The 26,489-nt window shown below is 53.7% G+C and overlaps 1 long non-coding RNA gene across 1 annotated transcript in view; it reads right to left on the reverse strand.

The window, feature by feature from the left end:
* The window catches only part of LOC140406269 (uncharacterized), a 188,406-nt gene extending 163,248 nt beyond the window's left edge, over positions 1-25,158 (reverse strand). Inside the window, exons 1-2 of the long non-coding RNA XR_011939116.1 lie at positions 25,039-25,158; positions 24,449-24,551 (exon numbers count right to left, since the gene is read on the reverse strand). This is a non-coding gene — a long non-coding RNA (uncharacterized lncRNA). The remainder of the gene's footprint in view (positions 1-24,448; positions 24,552-25,038) is intronic.
* Positions 25,159-26,489: the final 1,331 nt, after the last annotated feature.

Genomic DNA, 26,489 nt, shown 5'->3' on the forward strand with positions numbered 1-26,489 from the left:
GTACCTGTCCTGGGCGTGTTTGATGGGGACAGTGTAGAGGGAGCTTTACTCTGTATCTAACACCGTGCTGTACCTGTCCTGGGAGTGTTTGATGGGGACAGTGTAGTGTGAGCTTTACTCTGTATCTAACCCCGTGCTGTACCTGTCCTGCGAGTGTTTGATGGGAACAGTGTTGAGGGAGCTTTACTCTGTATCTAACCCCGTGCTGTACCTGTCCTGGGAGTGTTTGATGGGGACAGTGTAGAGGGAGCTTTACTCTGTATCTAACCCCGTGCTGTACCTGTCCTGGGAGTGTTTGATGGGGACAGTGTAGAGGAAGCTTTACTCTGTATCTAACCCCGCGCTGAACCTGTCCTGGGAGTGTTTGTTGGGGACAGTGTAGAGGGAGCATTACTCTGTATCTAACCCCGTGCTGTACCTGTCCTGGGAGTGTTTGATGGGGACAGAGTCGAGGGAGCTTTACTCTGTATCTAACCCCGTGCTGTACCTGTCCTGCGAGTGTTTGAGGGGACAGTGTTGAGGGAGCTTTACTCTGTATCTAACCCAGTGCTGTACCTGTCCTGGGAGTGGTTGATGGGGGCAGTGTAGTGTGAGCTTTACTCTGTGTCTAACCCCATGCTGTACCTGTCCTGGGACTGTTTGATGGGGACAGTGTAGAGGGAGCTTTACTCTGTATCTAACCCCATGCTGTAACTGTCCTGGGAGTGTTTGATGGGGACAGTGTAGAGGGACCTTTACTCTGTATCTAACCCCGTCCTGTACCTGTCCTGGGAGTGTTGATGGGGACAGTGTAGAGGGAGCTTTACTCTGTATCTAACCCCGTGCTGTACCTGCCCTGGGAGTGTTGGATGGGGACAGTGTAGAGGGAGCTTTACTCTGTATCTAACGCCGTGCTGTACCTGTCCTGGGAGTGTTTGATGGGGACAGTGTAGAGGGAGCTTTACTCTGTATCTAACCCCGTGCTGTACCTGTCCTGGGAGTGTTTGATGGGGACAGTGTAGAGGGAGCTTTACTCTGTATCTAACCCCGTGCTGTACCTTTCCTGGGAGTGTTTGATGGGGACAGTGCCGAGGGAGCTTTACTCTGTATCTAACGCCGTGCTGTACCTGCCCTGTGAGTGTTTGATGGGGACAGTGTAGAGGGAGCTTTACTCTGTATCTAACCCCGTGCTGTACCTGTCCTGGGAGTGTTTGATGGGGACAGTGTAGAGGGAGCTTTACTCTGTACCTACCCCGTGCTGTACCTGTCCTGGGAGTGTTTGATGGGGACAGTTTAGAGGGAGCTTTCCTCTGTATCTAACCCCGTGCTGTACCTGTCCTGGGCGTGTTTGATGGGGACAGTGTAGAGGGAGCTTTACTCTGTATCTAACCCCGTGCTGTACCTGTCTTGGGAGTGTTTGATGGGGACAGTGTAGAGGGAGCTTTACTCTATATCTAACACCGTGCTGTACCTGTCCTGGGCGTGTTTGATGGGGACAGTGTAGAGGGAGCTTTACTCTGTATCTAACCCCGTGCTGTACCTGTCCTGGGAGTGTTTGATGGGGACAGTGTAGAGGGAGCTTTACTCTGTATCTAACCCCGTGCTGTACCTGTCCTGGGAGTGTTTGATGGGGACAGTGTAGAGGGAGCTTTACTCTGTATCAAACCCCGTGCTGTACCTGTGCTGGGAGTGTTTGATGGGGACAGTTTAGAGGGAGCTTTCCTCTGTATCTAACCCCGTGCTGTACCTGTCCTGGGCGTGTTTGATGGGGACGGTGTAGAGGGAGCTTTCCTCTGTATCTAACCACGTGCTGTACCTGTCCTGGGAGTGTTTGATGGGGACAGTGTAGAGGGAGCTTTACTCTGTATCTAACCCCGTGCTGTACCTGTCCTGGGAGTGTTTGATGGGGGCAGTGTAGAGGGAGCTTTACTCTGTATCTAACCCCGTGCTGTATCTGTCCTGGGTGTGTTTGAGGGGGACAGTGCAGAGGGAGCTTTACTCTGTACCTAACCCCGTGCTATACCTGTCCTGGGAGTGTTTGATGGGGACAGTTTATAGGGAGCTTTCCTCTGTATCTAACCCCGTGCTGTACCTGTCCTGGGCGTGTTTGATGGGGACAGTGTAGAGGGAGCTTTACTCTGTATCTAACACCGTGCTGTACCTGTCCTGGGAGTGTTTGATGGGGACAGTGTAGTGTGAGCTTTACTCTGTATCTAACCCCGTGCTGTACCTGTCCTGCGAGTGTTTGATGGGAACAGTGTTGAGGAAGCTTTACTCTGTATCTAACCCCGCGCTGTACCTGTCCTGGGAGTGTTTGTTGGGGACAGTGTAGAGGGAGCATTACTCTGTATCTAACCCCGTGCTGTACCTGTCCTGGGAGTGTTTGATGGGGACAGAGTAGAGGGAGCTTTACTCTGTATCTAACCCCGTGCTGTACCTGTCCTGCGAGTGTTTGAGGGGACAGTGTTGAGGGAGCTTTACTCTGTATCTAACCCAGTGCTGTACCTGTCCTGGGAGTGGTTGATGGGGGCAGTGTAGTGTGAGCTTTACTCTGTGTCTAACCCCATGCTGTACCTGTCCTGGGACTGTTTGATGGGGACAGTGTAGAGGGAGCTTTACTCTGTATCTAACCCCATGCTGTAACTGTCCTGGGAGTGTTTGATGGGGACAGTGTAGAGGGACCTTTACTCTGTATCTAACCCCGTCCTGTACCTGTCCTGGGAGTGTTTGATGGGGACAGTGTAGAGGGAGCTTTACTCTGTATCTAACCCCGTGCTGTACCTGCCCTGGGAGTGTTGGATGGGGACAGTGTAGAGGGAGCTTTACTCTGTATCTAACGCCGTGCTGTACCTGTCCTGGGAGTGTTTGATGGGGACAGTGTAGAGGGAGCTTTACTCTGTAACTAACCCCGTGCTGTACCTGTCCTGGGAGTGTTTGATGGGGACAGTGTAGAGGGAGCTTTACTCTGTATCTAACCCCGTGCTGTACCTTTCCTGGGAGTGTTTGATGGGGACAGTGCCGAGGGAGCTTTACTCTGTATCTAACGCCGTGCTGTACCTGCCCTGTGAGTGTTTGATGGGGACAGTGTAGAGGGAGCTTTACTCTGTATCTAACCCCGTGCTGTACCTGTCCTGGGAGTGTTTGATGGGGACAGTGTAGAGGGAGCTTTACTCTGTACCTACCCCGTGCTGTACCTGTCCTGGGAGTGTTTGATGGGGACAGTTTAGAGGGAGCTTTCCTCTGTATCTAACCCCGTGCTGTACCTGTCCTGGGCGTGTTTGATGGGGACAGTGTAGAGGGAGCTTTACTCTGTATCTAACCCCGTGCTGTACCTGTCTTGGGAGTGTTTGATGGGGACAGTGTAGAGGGAGCTTTACTCTATATCTAACACCGTGCTGTACCTGTCCTGGGCGTGTTTGATGGGGACAGTGTAGAGGGAGCTTTACTCTGTATCTAACCCCGTGCTGTACCTGTCCTGGGAGTGTTTGATGGGGACAGTGTAGAGGGAGCTTTACTCTGTATCTAACCCCGTGCTGTACCTGTCCTGGGAGTGTTTGATGGGGACAGTGTAGAGGGAGCTTTACTCTGTATCAAACCCCGTGCTGTACCTGTGCTGGGAGTGTTTGATGGGGACAGTTTAGAGGGAGCTTTCCTCTGTATCTAACCCCGTGCTGTACCTGTCCTGGGCGTGTTTGATGGGTACGGTGTAGAGGGAGCTTTCCTCTGTATCTAACCACGTGCTGTACCTGTCCTGGGAGTGTTTGATGGGGACAGTGTAGAGGGAGCTTTACTCTGTATCTAACCCCGTGCTGTACCTGTCCTGGGAGTGTTTGATGGGGGCAGTGTAGAGGGAGCTTTACTCTGTATCTAACCCCGTGCTGTATCTGTCCTGGGTGTGTTTGAGGGGGACAGTGCAGAGGGAGCTTTACTCTGTACCTAACCCCGTGCTATACCTGTCCTGGGAGTGTTTGATGGGGACAGTTTATAGGGAGCTTTCCTCTGTATCTAACCCCGTGCTGTACCTGTCCTGGGCGTGTTTGATGGGGACAGTGTAGAGGGAGCTTTACTCTGTATCTAACACCGTGCTGTACCTGTCCTGGGAGTGTTTGATGGGGACAGTGTAGTGTGAGCTTTACTCTGTATCTAACCCCGTGCTGTACCTGTCCTGCGAGTGTTTGATGGGAACAGTGTTGAGGGAGCTTTACTCTGTATCTAACCCCGTGCTGTACCTGTCCTGGGAGTGTTTGATGGGGACAGTGTAGAGGGAGCTTTACTCTGTATCTAACCCCGTGCTGTACCTGTCCTGGGAGTGTTTGATGGGGACAGTGTAGAGGAAGCTTTACTCTGTATCTAACCCCGCGCTGTCCCTGTCCTGGGAGTGTTTGTTGGGGACAGTGTAGAGGGAGCATTACTCTGTATCTAACCCCGTGCTGTACCTGTCCTGGGAGTGTTTGATGGGGACAGAGTAGAGGGAGCTTTACTCTGTATCTAACCCCGTGCTGTACCTGTCCTGCGAGTGTTTGAGGGGACAGTGTTGAGGGAGCTTTACTCTGTATCTAACCCAGTGCTGTACCTGTCCTGGGAGTGGTTGATGGGGACAGTGTAGTGCGAGCTTTACTCTGTATCTAACCACGTGCTGTACCTGTCCTGGGGGTGTTTGATGGGGACAGTGTAGTGTGAGCTTTACTCTGTATCTAACCCCGTGCTGTACCTGTCCTGCGAGTGTTTGAGGGGACAGTGTTGAGGGAGCTTTACTCTGTATCTAACCCTGTGCTGTACCTTTCCTGGGAGTGTTTGATGGGGACAGTGTAGAGTGAGCTTTACTCTGTATCTAACCCCATGCTGTACCAGTCCTGGGAGTGTTTGATGGGGACAGTGTAGAGGGAGCTTTACTCTGTATCTAACCCCGTGCTGTACCAGTCCTGGGAGTGTTTGATGGGGACAGTGTAGAGGGAGCTTTACTCTGTATCTAACCCCGTGCTGTACATGTCCTGGGAGTGTTTGATGGGGACAGTGTAGAGGGAGCCTTACTCTATATCTAACCCCGTGCTGTACCTGTCCTGGGAGTGTTTGATGGGGGCAGTGTAGAGGGAGCTTTACTCTGTATCTAACCCCGTGATGTACCTGTCCTGGGTGTGTTTGATGGGACAGCGTAGAGGGAGCTTTACTCTGTATTTAACCCCGTGCTGTACCTGTCCTGGGCGTGTTTGATGGGGACAGTGTAGAGGGAGCTTTACTCTGTATCTAACCCCGTGCTGTACCTGTCCTGGGAGTGTTTGATGGGGACAGCGTAGAGGGAGCTTTACTCTGTATTTAACCCCATGCTGTACCTGTCCTGGGTGTGTTTGATGGGGACAGTGTCGAGGGAGCTTTACTCTGTATCTAACCCCGTGCTGTACCTGTCATGGGCGTGTTTGATGGGGACAGTGTAGAGGGAGCTTTACTCTGTATCTAACCCCGTGCTGTACCTGTCCTGGGAGTGTTTGATGGGGACAGTGTAGAGGGAGCTTTACTCTGTATCTAACCCCGTGTTGTACCTGTTCTGGGAGTGTTTGATGGGGACAGTGTAGAGGGAGCTTTACTCTGTATCTAACCCCGTGTTGTACCTGTCCTGTGAGTGTTTGATGGGGACAGTGTAGAGGGAGCTTTTCTCTGTATCTAACCCCGTGCTGTACCTGTCCTGGGAGTGTTTGATGGGGACAGTGTAGAGGGAGCTTTACTCTGTATCTAACCCCGTGCTGTACCTGCCCTGGGAGTGTTTGATGGGGACAATGTAGAGGGAGCTTTACTCTGTATCTAACCCCGTGCTGTACCTGTCCTGCGAGTGTTTGAGTGGACAGTGTTGAGGGAGCTTTACTCTGTATCTAACCCAGTGCTGTACCTGTCCTGGGAGTGGTTGATGGGGACAGTGTAGTGTGAGCTTTACTCTGTATCTAACCCCGTGCTGTACCTGTCCTGGGGTGTTTGATGGGGACAGTGTAGTGTGAGCTTTACTCTGTATCTAACCCCGTGCTGTACCTGTCCTGCGAGTGTTTGAGGGGACAGTGTTGAGGGAGCTTTACTCTGTATCTAACCCTGTGCTGTACCTGTCCTGGGAGTGTTTGATGGGGACAGTGTAGAGTGAGCTTTACTCTGTATCTAACCCCGTGCTGTACCAGTCCTGGGAGTGTTTGATGGGGACAGTGTAGAGGGAGCTTTACTCTGTATCTAACCCCGTGCTGTACCAGTCCTGGGAGTGTTTGATGGGGACAGTGTAGAGGGAGCTTTACTCTGTATCTAACCCCGTGCTGTACATGTCCTGGGAGTGTTTGATGGGGACATTGTAGAGGGAGCCTTACTCTGTATCTAACCCCGTGCTGTTCCTGTCCTGGGAGTGTTTGATGGGGGCAGTGTAGAGGGAGCTTTACTCTGTATCTAACCCCGTGCTGTACCTGTCCTGGGCGTGTTTGATGGGGACAGTGTAGAGGGAGCTTTACTCTGTATCTAACCCCGTGCTGTACCTGTCCTGGGAGTGTTTGATGGGGACAGCGTAGAGGGAGCTTTACTCTGTATTTAACCCCGTGCTGTACCTGTCCTGGGTGTGTTTGATGGGGACAGTGTAGAGGGAGCTTTACTCTGTATCTAACCCCGTGCTGTACCTGTTCTGGGAGTGTTTGATGGGGACAGTGTAGAGGGAGCTTTACTCTGTATCTAACCCCGTGCTGTACCTATCCTGGGAGTGTTTGATGGGGACAGTGTAGAGGGAGCTTTACTCTGTATCTAACCCCGTGCTGTACCTGTCCTGGGAGTGTTTGATGGGGACAGTGTAGAGGGAGCTTTACTCTGTATTTAACCCCGTGCTGTACCTGTCCTGGGAGTGTTTGATGGGGACAGTGTCGAGGGAGCTTTACTCTGTATCTCACCCCGTGCTGTACCTGTCCTGGGTGTGTTTGATGGGGACAGTGTAGAGGGAGCTTTACTCTGTACCTAACCCCGTGCTGTACCTGTCCTGGGAGTATTTGATGGGGACAGTTTAGAGGGAGCTTTCCTCTGTATCTAACCCCGTGCTGTACCTGTCCTGGGCGTGTTTGATGGGGACAGTGTAGAGGGAGCTTTACTCTGTATCTAACCCCGTGCTGTACCTGTCTTGGGAGTGTTTGATGGGGACAGTGTAGAGGGAGCTTTACTCTATATCTAACACCGTGCTGTACCTGTCCTGGGCGTGTTTGATGGGGACAGTGTAGAGGGAGCTTTACTCTGTGTCTAACACCGTGCTGTACCTGTCCTGGGAATGTTTGATGGGGACAGTGTAGAGGGAGCTTTACTCTGTATCTAACCCCGTGCTGTACCTGTCCTGGGAGTGTTTGATGGGGACAGTGTAGAGGGAGCTTTAGTCTGTATCTAACCCCGTGCTGTACCTGTCCTGGGAGTGTTTGATGGGGACAGTTTAGAGGGAGCTTTCCTCTGTATCTTACCCCGTGCTGTACCTGTCCTGGGCGTGTTTGATGGGGACGGTGTAGAGGGAGCTTTACTCTGTATCTAACCCTGTGCTGTACCTGTCCTGGGAGTGTTTGATGGGGACAGTGTAGAGGGAGCTTTACTCTGTATCGAACCCCGTGCTGTACCTGTCCTGGGACTGTTTGATGGGGACAGTGTAGAGGGAGCTTTACTCTGTATCTAACCCCATGCTGTAACTGTCCTGGGAGTGTTTGATGGGGACAGTGTAGAGGGACCTTTACTCTGTATCTAACCCCGTCCTGTACCTGTCCTGGGAGTGTTTGATGGGGACAGTGTCGAGGGAGCTTTACTCTGTATCTAACGCCGTGCTGTACCTGCCCTGGGAGTGTTGGATAGGGACAGTGTAGAGGGAGCTTTACTCTGCATCTCACCCCGTGCTGTACCTGTCCTGGGAGTGTTTGATGGGGACAGTGTAGAGGGAGCTTTACTCTGTATCTAACCTCGTGCTGTACCTGTCCTGGGAGTGTTTGATGGGGACAGTGTAGAGGGAGCTTTACTCTGTATCTAACCCCGTGCTGTACCTGTCCTGGGACTGTTTGATGGGGACAGTGTAGAGGGAGCTTTACTCTGTATCTAACCCCATGCTGTAACTGTCCTGGGAGTGTTTGATGGGGACAGTGTAGAGGGACCTTTACTCTGTATCTAACCCCGTCCTGTACCTGTCCTGGGAGTGTTTGATGGGGACAGTGTAGAGGGAGCTTTACTCTGTATCTAACCCCGTGATGTACCTGCCCTGGGAGTGTTGGATGGGGACAGTGTAGAGGGAGCTTTACTCTGTATCTAACGCCGTGCTGTACCTGCCCTGGGAGTGTTGGATGGGGACAGTGTAGAGGGAGCTTTACTCTGTATCTAACCCCGTGCTGTACCTGTCCTGGGAGTGTTTGATGGGGACAGTGTAGAGGGAGCTTTACTCTGTATCTAACCCCGTGCTGTACCTTTCCTGGGAGTGTTTGAAGGGGACAGTGCCGAGGGAGCTTTACTCTGTATCTAACGCCGTGCTGTACCTGTCTGTGAGTGTTTGATGGGGACAGTGTAGAGGGAGCTTTACTCTGTATCTAACCCCGTGCTGTACCTGTCCTGGGAGTGTTTGATGGGGACAGTGTAGAGGGAGCTTTACTCTGTATCTAACCCCGTGCTGTACCTGTCCTGGGAGTGTTTGATGGGGACAGTTTAGAGGGAGCTTTCCTCTGTATCTAACCCCGTGCTGTACCTGTCCTGGGCGTGTTTGATGGGGACGGTGTAGAGGGAGCTTTACTCTGTATCTAACCACGTGCTGTACCTGTCCTGGGAGTGTTTGATGGGGACAGTGTAGAGGGAGCTTTACTCTGTATCTAACCCCGTGCTGTACCTGTCCTGGGAGTGTTTGATGGGGGCAGTGTAGAGGGAGTTTTACTCTGTATCTAACCCCGTGCTGTATCTGTCCTGGGTGTGTTTGAGGGGGACAGTGCAGAGGGAGCTTTACTCTGTACCTAACCCCGTGCTGTACCTGTCCTGGGAGTGTTTGATGGGGACAGTTTAGAGGGAGCTTTCCTCTGTATCTAACCCCGTGCTGTACCTGTCCTGGGCGTGTTTGATGGGGACAGTGGAGAGGGAGCTTTACTCTGTATCTAACACCGTGCTGTACCTGTCCTGGGAGTGTTTGATGGGGACAGTGTAGTGTGAGCTTTACTCTGTATCTAACCCCGTGCTGTACCTGTCCTGCGAGTGTTTGATGGGAACAGTGTTGAGGGAGCTTTACTCTGTATCTAACCCCGTGCTGTACCTGTCCTGGGCGTGTTTGATGGGGACAGTGTAGAGGGAGCTTTACTCTGTATCTAACACCGTGCTGTACCTGTCCTGGGAGTGTTTGATGGGGACAGTGTAGTGTGAGCTTTACTCTGTATCTAACCCCGTGCTGTACCTGTCCTGCGAGTGTTTGATGGGAACAGTGTTGAGGGAGCTTTACTCTGTATCTAACCCCGTGCTGTACCTGTCCTGGGAGTGTTTGATGGGGACAGTGTAGAGGGAGCTTTACTCTGTATCTAACCCCGTGCTGTACCTGTCCTGGGAGTGTTTGTTGGGGACAGTGTAGAGGAAGCTCTACTCTGTATCTAACCCCGCGCTGTACCTGTCCTGGGAGTGTTTGTTGGGGACAGTGTAGAGGGAGCATTACTTTGTATCTAACCCCGTGCTGAACCTGTCCTGGGTGTGTTTGATGGGGACAGAGTAGAGGGAGCTTTACTCTGTATCTAACCCCATGCTGTACCTGTCCTGCGAGTGTTTGAGGGGACAGTGTTGAGGGAGCTTTACTCTGTATCTAACCCAGTGCTGTACCTGTCCTGGGAGTGGTTGATGGGGACAGTGTAGTGTGAGCTTTACTCTGTATCTAACCACTTCCTGTACCTGTCCTGGGGGTGTTTGATGGGGACAGTGTAGTGTGAGCTTTACTCTGTATCTAACCCCGTGCTGTACCTGTCCTGCGAGTGTTTGAGGGGACAGTGTTGAGGGAGCTTTACTCTGTATCTAACCCTGTGCTGTACCTGTCCTGGGAGTGTTTGATGGGGACAGTGTAGAGGGAGCTTTACTCTGTATCTAACCTCGTGCTGTACCTGTCCTGGGAGTGTTTGATGGGGACAGTGTAGAGGGAGCTTTACTCTGTATCTAACCCCGTGCTGTTCCTGTCCTGCGAGTGTTTGAGGGGACAGTGTTGAGGGAGCTTTACTCTGTGTCTAACCCCATGCTGTACCTGTCCTGGGACTGTTTGATGGGGACAGTGTAGAGGGAGCTTTACTCTGTATCTAACCCCATGCTGTAACTGTCCTGGGAGTGTTTGATGGGGACAGTGTAGAGGGACCTTTACTCTGTATCTAACCCCGTCCTGTACCTGTCCTGGGAGTGTTTGATGGGGACAGTGTAGAGGGAGCTTTACTCTGTATCTAACCCCGTGCTGTACCTGTCCTGGGAGTGTTGGATGGGGACAGTGTAGAGGGACCTTTACTCTGTATCTAACCCCGTCCTGTACCTGTCCTGGGAGTGTTTGATGGGGACAGTGTAGAGGGAGCTTTACTCTGTATCTAACCCCGTGCTGTACCTGTCCTGGGACTGTTTGATGGGGACAGTGTAGAGGGAGCTTTACTCTGTATCTAACCCCATGCTGTAACTGTCCTGGGAGTGTTTGATGGGGACAGTGTAGAGGGACCTTTACTCTGTATCTAACCCCGTCCTGTACCTGTCCTGGGAGTGTTTGATGGGGACAGTGTAGAGGGAGCTTTACTCTGTATCTAACCCCGTGATGTACCTGCCCTGGGAGTGTTGGATGGGGACAGTGTAGAGGGAGCTTTACTCTGTATCTAACCCCGTGCTGTACCTGTCCTGGGAGTGTTTGATGGGGACAGTGTAGAGGGAGCTTTACTCTGTATCTAACGCCGTGCTGTACCTGCCCTGGGAGTGTTGGATGGGGACAGTGTAGAGGGAGCTTTACTCTGTATCTAACCCCGTGCTGTACCTGTCCTGGGAGTGTTTGATGGGGACAATGTAGAGGGAGCTTTACTCTGTATCTAACCCCGTGCTGTACCTTTCCTGGGAGTGTTTGAAGGGGACAGTGCCGAGGGAGCTTTACTCTGTATCTAACGCCGTGCTGTACCTGCCCTGTGAGTGTTTGATGGGGACAGTGTAGAGGGAGCTTTACTCTGTATCTAACCCCGTGCTGTACCTGTCCTGGGAGTGTTTGATGGGGACAGTGTAGAGGGAGCTTTACTCTGTACCTAACCCCGTGCTGTACCTGTCCTGGGAGTATTTGATGGGGACAGTTTAGAGGGAGCTTTCCTCTGTATCTAACCCCGTGCTGTACCTGTCCTGGGCGTGTTTGATGGGGACAGTGTAGAGGGAGCTTTACTCTGTATCTAACCCCGTGCTGTACCTGTCTTGGGAGTGTTTGATGGGGACAGTGTATAGGGAGCTTTACTCGATATCTAACACCGTGCTGTACCTGTCCTGGGCGTGTTTGATGGGGACAGTGTAGAGGGAGCTTTACTCTGTATCTAACCCCGTGCTGTACCTGTCCTGGGAATGTTTGATGGGGACAGTGTAGAGGGAGCTTTACTCTGTATCTAACCCCGTGCTGTACCTGTCCTGGGAGTGTTTGATGGGGACAGTGTAGAGGGAGCTTTACTCTGTATCTAACCCCGTGCTGTACCTGTCCTGGGAGTGTTTGATGGGGACAGTTTAGAGGGAGCTTTCCTCTGTATCTAACCCCGTGCTGTACCTGTCCTGGGCGTGTTTGATGGGGACGGTGTAGAGGGAGCTTTACTCTGTATCTAACCCTGTGCTGTACCTGTCCTGGGAGTGTTTGATGGGGACAGTGTAGAGGGAGCTTTACTCTGTATCTAACCCCGTGCTGTACCTGTCCTGGGAGTGTTTGATGGGGACAGTGTAGAGGGAGCTTTACTCTGTATCGAACCCCGTGCTGTACCTGTCCTGGGACTGTTTGATGGGGACAGTGTAGAGGGAGCTTTACTCTGTATCTAACCCCATGCTGTAACTGTCCTGGGAGTGTTTGATGGGGACAGTGTAGAGGGACCTTTACTCTGTATCGAACCCCGTCCTGTACCTGTCCTGGGAGTGTTTGATGGGGACAGTGTCGAGGGAGCTTTACTCTGTATCTAACGCCGTGCTGTACCTGCCCTGGGAGTGTTGGATGGGGACAGTGTAGAGGGAGCTTTACTCTGCATCTCACCCCGTGCTGTACCTGTCCTGGGAGTGTTTGATGGGGACAGTGTAGAGGGAGCTTTACTCTGTATCTAACCTCGTGCTGTACCTGTCCTGGGAGTGTTTGATGGGGACAGTGTAGAGGGAGCTTTACTCTGTATCTAACCCCGTGCTGTACCTGTCCTGGGACTGTTTGATGGGGACAGTGTAGAGGGAGCTTTACTCTGTATCTAACCCCGTGCTGTACCTGTCCTGGGAGTGTTTGATGGGGACAGTGTAGAGGGAGCTTTACTCTGTATCTAACCCCGTGCTGTACCTGTCCTGGGAGTGTTTGTTGGGGACAGTGTAGAGGAAGCTCTACTCTGTATCTAACCCCGCGCTGTACCTGTCCTGGGAGTGTTTGTTGGGGACAGTGTAGAGGGAGCATTACTCTGTATCTAACCCCGTGCTGTACCTGTCCTGGGAGTGTTTGATGGGGACAGAGTAGAGGGAGCTTTACTCTGTATCTAACCCCGTGCTGTACCTGTCCTGCGAGTGTTTGAGGGGACAGTGTTGAGGGAGCTTTACTCTGTATCTAACCCAGTGCTGTACCTGTCCTGGGAGTGGTTGATGGGGACAGTGTAGTGTGAGCTTTACTCTGTATCTAACCACTTCCTGTACCTGTCCTGGGGGTGTTTGATGGGGACAGTGTAGTGTGAGCTTTACTCTGTATCTAACCCCGTGCTGTACCTGTCCTGCGAGTGTTTGAGGGGACAGTGTTGAGGGAGCTTTACTCTGTATCTAACCCTGTGCTGTACCTGTCCTGGGAGTGTTTGATGGGGACAGTGTAGAGGGAGCTTTACTCTGTATCTAACCTCGTGCTGTACCTGTCCTGGGAGTGTTTGATGGGGACAGTGTAGAGGGAGCTTTACTCTGTATCTAACCCCGTGCTGTTCCTGTCCTGCGAGTGTTTGAGGGGACAGTGTTGAGGGAGCTTTACTCTGTGTCTAACCCCATGCTGTACCTGTCCTGGGACTGTTTGATGGGGACAGTGTAGAGGGAGCTTTACTCTGTATCTAACCCCATGCTGTAACTGTCCTGGGAGTGTTTGATGGGGACAGTGTAGAGGGACCTTTACTCTGTATCTAACCCCGTCCTGTACCTGTCCTGGGAGTGTTTGATGGGGACAGTGTAGAGGGAGCTTTACTCTGTATCTAACCCCGTGCTGTACCTGCCCTAGGAGTGTTGGATGGGGACAGTGTAGAGGGAGCTTTACTCTGTATCTAACGCCGTGCTGTACCTGTCCTGGGAGTGTTTGATGGGGACAGTGTAGAGGGAGCTTTACTCTGTATCTAACCCCGTGCTGTACCTGTCCTGGGAGTGTTTGATGGGGACAGTGTAGAGGGAGCTTTACTCTGTATCGAACCCCGTGCTGTACCTGTCCTGGGACTGTTTGATGGGGACAGTGTAGAGGGAGCTTTACTCTGTATCTAACCCCATGCTGTAACTGTCCTGGGAGTGTTTGATGGGGACAGTGTAGAGGGACCTTTACTCTGTATCTAACCCCGTCCTGTACCTGTCCTGGGAGTGTTTGATGGGGACAGTGTCGAGGGAGCTTTACTCTGTATCTAACGCCGTGCTGTACCTGCCCTGGGAGTGTTGGATGGGGACAGTGTAGAGGGAGCTTTACTCTGCATCTCACCCCGTGCTGTACCTGTCCTGGGAGTGTTTGATGGGGACAGTGTAGAGGGAGCTTTACTCTGTATCTAACCTCGTGCTGTACCTGTCCTGGGAGTGTTTGATGGGGACAGTGTAGAGGGAGCTTTACTCTGTATCTAACCCCGTGCTGTACCTGTCCTGGGACTGTTTGATGGGGACAGTGTAGAGGGAGCTTTACTCTGTATCTAACCCCATGCTGTAACTGTCCTGGGAGTGTTTGATGGGGACAGTGTAGAGGGACCTTTACTCTGTATCTAACCCCGTCCTGTACCTGTCCTGGGAGTGTTTGATGGGGACAGTGTAGAGGGAGCTTTACTCTGTATCTAACCCCGTGCTGTACCTTTCCTGGGAGTGTTTGAAGGGGACAGTGCCGAGGGAGCTTTACTCTGTATCTAACGCCGTGCTGTACCTGCCCTGTGAGTGTTTGATGGGGACAGTGTAGAGGGAGCTTTACTCTGTATCTAACCCCGTGCTGTACCTGTCCTGGGAGTGTTTGATGGGGACAGTGTAGAGGGAGCTTTACTCTGTACCTAACCCCGTGCTGTACCTGTCATGGGAGTATTTGATGGGGACAGTTTAGAGGGAGCTTTCCTCTGTATCTAACCCCGTGCTGTACCTGTCCTGGGCGTGTTTGATGGGGACAGTGTAGAGGGAGCTTTACTCTGTATCTAACCCCGTGCTGTACCTGTCTTGGGAGTGTTTGATGGGGACAGTGTAGAGGGAGCTTTACTCTATATCTAACACCGTGCTGTACCTGTCCTGGGCGTGTTTGATGGGGACAGTGTAGAGGGAGCTTTACTCTGTATCTAACCCCGTGCTGTACCTGTCCTGGGAATGTTTGATGGGGACAGTGTAGAGGGAGCTTTACTCTGTATCTAACCCCGTGCTGTACCTGTCCTGGGAGTGTTTGATGGGGACAGTGTAGCGGGAGCTTTACTCTGTATCTAACCCCGTGCTGTACCTGTCCTGGGAGTGTTTGATGGGGACAGTTTAGAGGGAGCTTTCCTCTGTATCTAACCCCGTGCTGTACCTGTCCTGGGCGTGTTTGATGGGGGCGGTGTAGAGGGAGCTTTACTCTGTATCTAACCACGTGCTGTACCTGTCCTGGGAGTTTTGATGGGGACAGTGTAGAGGGAGCTTTACTCTGTATCTAACCCCGTGCTGTTCCTGTCCTGGGAGTGTTTGATGGGGGCAGTGTAGAGGGAGCTTTACTCTGTATCTAACCCCGTGCTGTATCTGTCCTGGGTGTGTTTGAGGGGGACAGTGCAGAGGGAGCTTTACTCTGTACCTAACCCCGTGCTGTACCTGTCCTGGGAGTGTTTGATGGGGACAGTTTAGAGGGAGCTTTCCTCTGCATCTAACCCCGTGCTGTACCTGTCCTGGGCGTGTTTGATGGGGACAGTGTAGAGGGAGCTTTACTCTGTATCTAACCCCGTGCTGTACCTGTCCTGCGAGTGTTTGATGGGAACAGTGTTGAGGGAGCTTTACTCTGTATCTAACCCCGTGCTGTACCTGTCCTGGGAGTGTTTGATGGGGACAGTGTAGAGGGAGCTTTACTCTGTATCTAACCCCGTGCTGTACCTGTCCTGGGGGTGTTTGATGGGGACAGTGTAGTGTGAGCTTTACTCTGTATCTAACCCCGTGCTGTACCTGTCCTGCGAGTGTTTGAGGGGACAGTGTTGAGGGAGCTTTACTCTGTGTCTAACCCCATGCTGTACCTGTCCTGGGACTGTTTGATGGGGACAGTGTAGAGGGAGCTTTACTCTGTATCTAACCCCATGCTGTAACTGTCCTGGGAGTGTTTGATGGGGACAGTGTAGAGGGACCTTTACTCTGTATCTAACCCCGTCCTGTACCTGTCCTGGGAGTGTTTGATGGGGACAGTGTAGAGGGAGCTTTACTCTGTATCTAACCCCGTGCTGTACCTGCCCTAGGAGTGTTGGATGGGGACAGTGTAGAGGGAGCTTTACTCTGTATCTAACGCCGTGCTGTACCTGTCCTGGGAGTGTTTGATGGGGACAGTGTAGAGGGAGCTTTACTCTGTATCTAACCCCGTGCTGTACCTTTCCTGGGAGTGTTTGATGGGGACAGTGCCGAGGGAGCTTTACTCTGTATCTAACGCCGTGCTGTACCTGTCTTGGGAGTGTTTGATGGGGACAGTGTAGAGGGAGCTTTACTCTGTATTTAACCCCGTGCTGTACCTGTCCTGGGCGTGTTTGATGGGGACAGTGTAGAGGGAGCTTTACTCTGTATTTAACCCCGTGCTGTACCTGTCCTGGGAGTGTTTGATGGGGACAGTGTAGAGGGAGCTTTACTCTGTATCTAACGCCGTGCTGTACCTGTCCTGGGAGTGTTTGATGGGGACAGTGTAGAGGGAGCTTTACTCTGTATCTAACCCCGTGCTGTACCTGTCCTGGGAGTGTTTGATGGGGACAGTGTAGAGGGAGCTTTACTCTGTATCTAACCCCGTGCTGTACCTGTCCTCGGAGTGTTAGATGGGGACAGTGTCGAGGGAGCTTTACTCTGTATCTAACGCCGTGCTGTACCTGTCCTGGGAATGATGGATGGGGACAGTGTAGAGGGAGCTTTACTCTGGATCTAACCCCGTGCTGTACCTGTCCTGGGAGTGTTTGATGGGGACAGTGTCGAGGGAGCTTTACTCTGTATCTAACCCTGTGCTGTACCTGTCCTGGGAGTGTTTGATGGGGACAGTGTAGAGGGAGCTTTACTCTGTATCTAACCCCGTGCTGTACCTGTCCTGGGAGTGTTTGATGGGGACAGTGTAGAGGGAGCTTTACTCTGTATCGAACCCCGTGCTGTACCTGTCCTGGGAGTGGTTGATGGGGACAGTGTAGAGGGAGCTTTACTCTGTGTCTAACCCCATGCTGTACCTGTCCTGGGACTGTTTGATGGGGACAGTGTAGAGGGAGCTTTACTCTGTATCTAACCCCATGCTGTAACTGTCCTGGGAGTGTTTGATGGGGACGGTGTAGAGGGACCTTTACTCTGTATCTAACCCCGTCCTGTACCTGTCCTGGGAGTGTTTGATGGGGACAGTGTCGAGGGAGCTTTACTCTGTATCTAACGCCGTGCTGTACCTGCCCTGGGAGTGTTGGATGGGGACAGTGTAGAGGGAGCTTTACTCTGCATCTCACCCCGTGCTGTACCTGTCCTGGGAGTGTTTGATGGGGACAGTGTAGAGGGAGCTTTACTCTGTATCTAACCTCGTGCTGTACCTGTCCTGGGAGTGTTTGATGGGGACAGTGTAGAGGGAGCTTTACTCTGTATCTAACCCCGTGCTGTACCTGTCCTGGGACTGTTTGATGGGGACAGTGTAGAGGGAGCTTTACTCTGTATCTAACCCCATGCTGTAACTGTCCTGGGAGTGTTTGATGGGGACAGTGTAGAGGGACCTTTACTCTGTATCTAACCCCGTCCTGTACCTGTCCTGGGAGTGTTTGATGGGGACAGTGTAGAGGGAGCTTTACTCTGTATCTAACCCCGTGCTGTACCTGCCCTGGGAGTGTTGGATGGGGACAGTGTAGAGGGAGCTTTACTCTGTATCTAACGCCGTGCTGTACCTGCCCTGGGAGTGTTGGATGGGGACAGTGTAGAGGGAGCTTTACTCTGTATCTAACCCCGTGCTGTACCTGTCCTGGGAGTGTTTGATGGGGACAGTGTAGAGGGAGCTTTACTCTGTATCTAACCCCGTGCTGTACCTTTCCTGGGAGTGTTTGATGGGGACAGTGCCGAGTGAGCTTTACTCTGTATCTAACGCCGTGCTGTACCTGCCCTGTGAGTGTTTGATGGGGACAGTGTAGAGGGAGCTTTACTCTGTATCTAACCCCGTGCTGTACCTGTCCTGGGCGTGTTTGATGGGGACGGTGTAGAGGGAGCTTTACTCTGTATCTAACCACGTGCTGTACCTGTCCTGGGAGTGTTTGATGGGGACAGTGTAGAGGGAGCTTTACTCTGTATCTAACCCCGTGCTGTACCTGTCCTGGGAGTGTTTGATGGGGGCAGTGTAGAGGGAGCTTTACTCTGTATCTAACCCCGTGCTGTATCTGTCCTGGGTGTGTTTGAGGGGGACAGTGCAGAGGGAGCTTTACTCTGTACCTAACCCCGTGCTGTACCTGTCCTGGGAGTGTTTGATGGGGACAGTTTAGAGGGAGCTTTCCTCTGTATCTAACCCCGTGCTGTACCTGTCCTGGGCGTGTTTGATGGGGACAGTGTAGAGGGAGCTTTACTCTGTATCTAACACCGTGCTGTACCTGTCCTGGGAGTGTTTGATGGGGACAGTGTAGTGTGAGCTTTACTCTGTATCTAACCCCGTGCTGTACCTGTCCTGCGAGTGTTTGATGGGAACAGTGTTGAGGGAGCTTTACTCTGTATCTAACCCCGTGCTGTACCTGTCCTGGGAGTGTTTGATGGGGACAGTGTAGAGGGAGCTTTACTCTGTATCTAACCCCGTGCTGTACCTGTCCTGGGAGTGTTTGATGGGGACAGTGTAGAGGAAGCTTTACTCTGTATCTAACCCCGCGCTGTACCTGTCCTGGGAGTGTTTGTTGGGGACAGTGTAGAGGGAGCATTACTCTGTATCTAACCCCGTGCTGTACCTTTCCTGGGAGTGTTTGATGGGGACAGTGCCGAGTGAGCTTTACTCTGTATCTAACGCCGTGCTGTACCTGCCCTGTGAGTGTTTGATGGGGACAGTGTAGAGGGAGCTTTACTCTGTATCTAACCCCGTGCTGTACCTGTCCTGGGCGTGTTTGATGGGGACGGTGTAGAGGGAGCTTTACTCTGTATCTAACCACGTGCTGTATCTGTCCTGGGAGTGTTTGATGGGGACAGTGTAGAGGGAGCTTTACTCTGTATCTAACCCCGTGCTGTACCTGTCCTGGGAGTGTTTGATGGGGGCAGTGTAGAGGGAGCTTTACTCTGTATCTAACCCCGTGCTGTATCTGTCCTGGGTGTGTTTGAGGGGGACAGTGCAGAGGGAGCTTTACTCTGTACCTAACCCCGTGCTGTACCTGTCCTGGGAGTGTTTGATGGGGACAGTTTAGAGGGAGCTTTCCTCTGTATCTAACCCCGTGCTGTACCTGTCCTGGGCGTGTTTGATGGGGACAGTGTAGAGGGAGCTTTACTCTGTATCTAACACCGTGCTGTACCTGTCCTGGGAGTGTTTGATGGGGACAGTGTAGTGTGAGCTTTACTCTGTATCTAACCCCGTGCTGTACCTGTCCTGCGAGTGTTTGATGGGAACAGTGTTGAGGGAGCTTTACTCTGTATCTAACCCCGTGCTGTACCTGTCCTGGGAGTGTTTGATGGGGACAGTGTAGAGGGAGCTTTACTCTGTATCTAACCCCGTGCTGTACCTGTCCTGGGAGTGTTTGATGGGGACAGTGTAGAGGAAGCTTTACTCTGTATCTAACCCCGCGCTGTACCTGTCCTGGGAGTGTTTGTTGGGGACAGTGTAGAGGGAGCATTACTCTGTATCTAACCCCGTGCTGTACCTGTCCTGGGAGTGTTTGATGGGGACAGAGTAGAGGGAGCTTTACTCTGTATCTAACCCCGTGCTGTACCTGTCCTGCGAGTGTTTGAGGGGACAGTGTTGAGGGAGCTTTACTCTGTATCTAACCCAGTGCTGTACCTGTCCTGGGAGTGGTTGATGGGGGCAGTGTAGTGTGAGCTTTACTCTGTGTCTAACCCCATGCTGTACCTGTCCTGGGACTGTTTGATGGGGACAGTGTAGAGGGAGCTTTGCTCTGTATCTAACCCCATGCTGTAACTGTCCTGGGAGTGTTTGATGGGGACAGTGTAGAGGGACCTTTACTCTGTATCTAACCCCGTCCTGTACCTGTCCTGGGAGTGTTTGATGGGGACAGTGTAGAGGGAGCTTTACTCTGTATCTAACCCCGTGCTGTACCTGCCCTGGGAGTGTTGGATGGGGACAGTGTAGAGGGAGCTTTACTCTGTATCTAACGCCGTGCTGTACCTGTCCTGGGAGTGTTTGATGGGGACAGTGTAGAGGGAGCTTTACTCTGTATCTAACCCCGTGCTGTACCTGTCCTGGGAGTGTTTGATGGGGACAGTGTAGAGGGAGCTTTACTCTGTATCTAACCCCGTGCTGTACCTTTCCTGGGAGTGTTTGATGGGGACAGTGCCGAGGGAGCTTTACTCTGTATCTAACGCCGTGCTGTACCTGCCCTGTGAGTGTTTGATGGGGACAGTGTAGAGGGAGCTTTACTCTGTATCTAACCCCGTGCTGTACCTGTCCTGGGAGTGTTTGATGGGGACAGTGTAGAGGGAGCTTTACTCTGTACCTACCCCGTGCTGTACCTGTCCTGGGAGTGTTTGATGGGGACAGTTTAGAGGGAGCTTTCCTCTGTATCTAACCCCGTGCTGTACCTGTCCTGGGCGTGTTTGATGGGGACAGTGTAGAGGGAGCTTTACTCTGTATCTAACCCCGTGCTGTACCTGTCTTGGGAGTGTTTGATGGGGACAGTGTAGAGGGAGCTTTACTCTATATCTAACACCGTGCTGTACCTGTCCTGGGCGTGTTTGATGGGGACAGTGTAGAGGGAGCTTTACTCTGTATCTAACCCCGTGCTGTACCTGTCCTGGGAGTGTTTGATGGGGACAGTGTAGAGGGAGCTTTACTCTGTATCTAACCCCGTGCTGTACCTGTCCTGGGAGTGTTTGATGGGGACAGTGTAGAGGGAGCTTTACTCTGTATCAAACCCCGTGCTGTACCTGTGCTGGGAGTGTTTGATGGGGACAGTTTAGAGGGAGTTTTCCTCTGTATCTAACCCCGTGCTGTACCTGTCCTGGGCGTGTTTGATGGGGACGGTGTAGAGGGAGCTTTCCTCTGTATCTAACCACGTGCTGTACCTGTCCTGGGAGTGTTTGATGGGGACAGTGTAGAGGGAGCTTTACTCTGTATCTAACCCCGTGCTGTACCTGTCCTGGGAGTGTTTGATGGGGGCAGTGTAGAGGGAGCTTTACTCTGTATCTAACCCCGTGCTGTATCTGTCCTGGGTGTGTTTGAGGGGGACAGTGCAGAGGGAGCTTTACTCTGTACCTAACCCCGTGCTATACCTGTCCTGGGAGTGTTTGATGGGGACAGTTTATAGGGAGCTTTCCTCTGTATCTAACCCCGTGCTGTACCTGTCCTGGGCGTGTTTGATGGGGACAGTGTAGAGGGAGCTTTACTCTGTATCTAACACCGTGCTGTACCTGTCCTGGGAGTGTTTGATGGGGACAGTGTAGTGTGAGCTTTACTCTGTATCTAACCCCGTGCTGTACCTGTCCTGCGAGTGTTTGATGGGAACAGTGTTGAGGGAGCTTTACTCTGTATCTAACCCCGTGCTGTACCTGTCCTGGGAGTGTTTGATGGGGACAGTGTAGAGGGAGCTTTACTCTGTATCTAACCCCGTGCTGTACCTGTCCTGGGAGTGTTTGATGGGGACAGTGTAGAGGAAGCTTTACTCTGTATCTAACCCCGCGCTGTCCCTGTCCTGGGAGTGTTTGTTGGGGACAGTGTAGAGGGAGCATTACTCTGTATCTAACCCCGTGCTGTACCTGTCCTGGGAGTGTTTGATGGGGACAGAGTAGAGGGAGCTTTACTCTGTATCTAACCCCGTGCTGTACCTGTCCTGCGAGTGTTTGAGGGGACAGTGTTGAGGGAGCTTTACTCTGTATCTAACCCAGTGCTGTACCTGTCCTGGGAGTGGTTGATGGGGACAGTGTAGTGCGAGCTTTACTCTGTATCTAACCACGTGCTGTACCTGTCCTGGGGGTGTTTGATGGGGACAGTGTAGTGTGAGCTTTACTCTGTATCTAACCCCGAGCTGTACCTGTCCTGCGAGTGTTTGAGGGGACAGTGTTGAGGGAGCTTTACTCTGTATCTAACCCTGTGCTGTACCTTTCCTGGGAGTGTTTGATGGGGACAGTGTAGAGTGAGCTTTACTCTGTATCTAACCCCGTGCTGTACCAGTCCTGGGAGTGTTTGATGGGGACAGTGTAGAGGGAGCTTTACTCTGTATCTAACCCCGTGATGTACCTGTCCTGGGTGTGTTTGATGGGACAGCGTAGAGGGAGCTTTACTCTGTATTTAACCCCGTGCTGTACCTGTCCTGGGCGTGTTTGATGGGGACAGTGTAGAGGGAGCTTTACTCTGTATCTAACCCCGTGCTGTACCTGTCCTGGGAGTGTTTGATGGGGACAGCGTAGAGGGAGCTTTACTCTGTATTTAACCCCATGCTGTACCTGTCCTGGGTGTGTTTGATGGGGACAGTGTCGAGGGAGCTTTACTCTGTATCTAACCCCGTGCTGTACCTGTCATGGGCGTGTTTGATGGGGACAGTGTAGAGGGAGCTTTACTCTGTATCTAACCCCGTGCTGTACCTGTCCTGGGAGTGTTTGATGGGGACAGTGTAGAGGGAGCTTTACTCTGTATCTAACCCCGTGCTGTACCTGTTCTGGGAGTGTTTGATGGGGACAGTGTAGAGGGAGCTTTACTCTGTATCTAACCCCGTGTTGTACCTGTCCTGTGAGTGTTTGATGGGGACAGTGTAGAGGGAGCTTTTCTCTGTATCTAACCCCGTGCTGTACCTGTCCTGGGAGTGTTTGATGGGGACAGTGTAGAGGGAGCTTTACTCTGTATCTAACCCCGTGCTGTACCTGCCCTGGGAGTGTTTGATGGGGACAATGTAGAGGGAGCTTTACTCTGTATCTAACCCCGTGCTGTACCTGTCCTGCGAGTGTTTGAGGGGACAGTGTTGAGGGAGCTTTACTCTGTATCTAACCCAGTGCTGTACCTGTCCTGGGAGTGGTTGATGGGGACAGTGTAGTGTGAGCTTTACTCTGTATCTAACCCCGTGCTGTACCTGTCCTGGGGTGTTTGATGGGGACAGTGTAGTGTGAGCTTTACTCTGTATCTAACCCCGTGCTGTACCTGTCCTGCGAGTGTTTGAGGGGACAGTGTTGAGGGAGCTTTACTCTGTATCTAACCCTGTCTGTACCTGTCCTGGGAGTGTTTGATGGGGACAGTGTAGAGTGAGCTTTACTCTGTATCTAACCCCGTGCTGTACCAGTCCTGGGAGTGTTTGATGGGGACAGTGTAGAGGGAGCTTTACTCTGTATCTAACCCCGTGCTGTACCAGTCCTGGGAGTGTTTGATGGGGACAGTGTAGAGGGAGCTTTACTCTGTATCTAACCCCGTGCTGTACATGTCCTGGGAGTGTTTGATGGGGACATTGTAGAGGGAGCCTTACTCTGTATCTAACCCCGTGCTGTTCCTGTCCTGGGAGTGTTTGATGGGGGCAGTGTAGAGGGAGCTTTACTCTGTATCTAACCCCGTGCTGTACCTGTCCTGGGCGTGTTTGATGGGGACAGTGTAGAGGGAGCTTTACTCTGTATCTAACCCCGTGCTGTACCTGTCCTGGGAGTGTTTGATGGGGACAGCGTAGAGGGAGCTTTACTCTGTATTTAACCCCGTGCTGTACCTGTCCTGGGAGTGTTTGATGGGGACAGTGTAGAGGGAGCTTTACTCTGTATTTAACCCCGTGCTGTACCTGTCCTGGGAGTGTTTGATGGGGACAGTGTCGAGGGAGCTTTACTCTGTATCTCACCCCGTGCTGTACCTGTCCTGGGAGTGTTTGATGGGGACAGTGTAGAGGGAGCTTTACTCTGTATCTAACCCCGTGCTGTACCTGTCCTGGGAGTGTTTGATGGGGACAGTGTAGAGGGAGCTTTACTCTGTATCTAACCCCGTGCTGTACCTGTCCTGGGAGTGTTTGATGGGGACAGTGTAGAGTGAGCTTTACTCTGTATTTAACCCCGTGCTGTTCCTGTCCTGGGAGTGTTTGATGGGGGCAGTGTAGAGGGAGCTTTACTCTGTATCTAACCCCGTGCTGTACCTGTCCTGGGCGTGTTTGATGGGGACAGTGTAGAGGGAGCTTTACTCTGTATCTAACCCCGTGCTGTACCTGTCCTGGGAGTGTTTGATGGGGACAGCGTAGAGGGAGCTTTACTCTGTATTTAACCCCGTGCTGTACCTGTCCTGGGAGTGTTTGATGGGGACAGTGTAGAGGGAGCTTTACTCTGTATTTAACCCCGTGCTGTACCTGTCCTGGGAGTGTTTGATGGGGACAGTGTCGAGGGAGCTTTACTCTGTATCTCACCCCGTGCTGTACCTGTCCTGGGAGTGTTTGATGGGGACAGTGTAGAGGGAGCTTTACTCTGTATCTAACCCCGTGCTGTACCTGTCCTGGGAGTGTTTGATGGGGACAGTGTAGAGGGAGCTTTACTCTGTATTTAACCCCGTGCTGTACCTGTCCTGGGAGTGTTTGATGGGGACAGTGTCGAGGGAGCTTTACTCTGTATCTCACCCCGTGCTGTACCTGTCCTGGGAGTGTTTGATGGGGACAGTGTAGAGGGAGCTTTACTCTGTATCTAACCCCGTGCTGTACCTGTCCTGGGAGTGTTTGATGGGGACAGTGTAGAGGGAGCTTTACTCTGTATCTAACCCTGTGCTGTACCTGTCCTGGGAGTGTTTGATGGGGACAGTGTAGAGGGTTTCACTTACCCCCGCTTCGTAGAGAGGATTATTGAAATCGGATTGCACGGTGATGGGACTGTAGGACGGAGAGTTTGAGAGCGGGAATCTGAAGAAGGATTTTCCCTGGAATCTGTAAATATCGGAAAGAACATGGAAAAGATTCGGAGCTTGTCAGCCTCACGTTCAACCCGACAACCTTTTAAACGGCCTTTCCTACCCCCACACACCCTCCGAAACTCTGCACACACCCCCTCCCTCCGCTATCCCCTTCCCTCCTTTGTCCCCTCCACCCTCCACCCTCCCCCTCCCATCCGCCCTCCCCCTCCCATCCCCTTCCCCTTCCACCCTCCCCCTCCCCCAACCCCTCACCTCCCCAACCCCTCACCTCCCCAACCCCTCACCTCCCCCTCCCCCTCCACCCCCTCCCCCTTCCTAACCCCTCCCGCTTCCACCCTCCCCTCCTACCCTCCCCCACCCCTCCTCCCCTCCCCCACTCCTCCTCCCCCCTTCCCAATTCCTCCCCTCCCCCTCCCCTCCCTCCCCCTCCCCCTCCCAGTTCCCTCCCCCCCCCCCCCCCTCTCCCTCCTCCGCCCCCCCGGACACAATGGGCCACTCACTTGGTGTAATAGAGATAAATGCCCCCGATCAGCAGTATGACGAGGATGATCGGCATGACGATGGCCAGGACGATATTCCCGCCTTCCATCCGATGGGACGCATCCGTCGCCCGGGAAACTGCGGAACGACCACAAAACATCTCATAGCAACGAGACCCCCCACCCCCACGTCCACTCAACTGGCACCGACTCTCGCCGGGGTCCCCCCCACGGGCACCGACTCTCCCCGGGGTCCCCCCCCACCGGCACCGACTCTCCCCAGGGTCCCCCCCACCGGCACCGACTGTCCCCGGGGTCCCCCCCACGGGCACCGACTCTCCCCGGGGGTCCCCCCCCACGGGCACCGACTCTCCCCGGGGTCCCCCCCACCGGCACCGACTCTCCCCGGGGGTACCGGTCCCTCCCCACGGGCACCGACTGTCCCCGGGGTCCCCCCCCACGGGCACCGACTCTCCCCGGGGTACCGGTCCCTCCCCACGGGCACCGACTCTCCCCGGGGCCCCCCCCCACCGGCACCGACTCTCCCCAGGGTCCCCCCCACGGGCACCGACTCTCCCCAGGGTCCCCCCCACCGGCACCGACTCTCCCCAGGGTCCCCCCCACCGGCACCTACTCTCCCCGGGGTACGGGTCCCCCCCCCCCCCCCACGGTCACCGACTCTCCCCGGGGTCCCCCCCACCGGCACCTACTCTCCCCGGGGTACGGGTCCCCCCCCATGGGCACCGACTCTCCCCGGGGTACGGGTCCCCCCCACGGGCACCGACTCTCCCCAGGGTACGGGTCCCTCCCCACGGGCACCGACTCTCCCCGGGGTACGGGTCCCCCCATGGGCACCGACTCTCCCCGGGGTACGGGTCCCCCCCACGGGCACCGACTCTCCCCGGGGTCCCCCTCACGGGCACCGACTCACCCCGGGGTACAGGCCCCCTCCCCACGGGCACCGACTCTCCCCGGTGTACGGGTCCCCCCCATGGGCACCGACTCTCCCCGGGGTACGGGTCCCCCCCCACGGGCACCGACTCTCCCCGGGGTCCCCCTCACGGGCACCGACTCACCCCGGGGTACAGGCCCCCTCCCACGGGCACCGACTCTCCCCGGTGTACGGGTCCCCCCCACCGGCACCGACTTCTCCCCGGGGTCCCCCCCCACCGGCACCGGACTCTCCCCAGGGTCCCCCCACCGGCACCTACTCTCCCCCGGGGTACGGGTCCCCCCCCCCCCCCCACGGTCCACCGACTCTCCCCGGGGTACGGGTCCCCCCCCCCCCCCATGGGCACCGACTCTCCCCAGGGGTCCCTCCCCACGGGCACCGACTCTCCCCGGGGTCCCCCTCACGGGCACCGACTCACCCCGGGGTACAGGCCCCCTCCCCATGGGCCACCGACTCTCCCCGGGGTACGGGTCCCCTCCCCACGGGCACCGACTCTCCCCGGGGGTATGGGTCCCCCCCA

The sequence above is a fragment of the Scyliorhinus torazame genome, unplaced genomic scaffold (genome assembly GCF_047496885.1).
Source record: "Scyliorhinus torazame isolate Kashiwa2021f unplaced genomic scaffold, sScyTor2.1 scaffold_394, whole genome shotgun sequence".
Classification (NCBI taxonomy): Eukaryota; Metazoa; Chordata; class Chondrichthyes; order Carcharhiniformes; family Scyliorhinidae; genus Scyliorhinus; species Scyliorhinus torazame.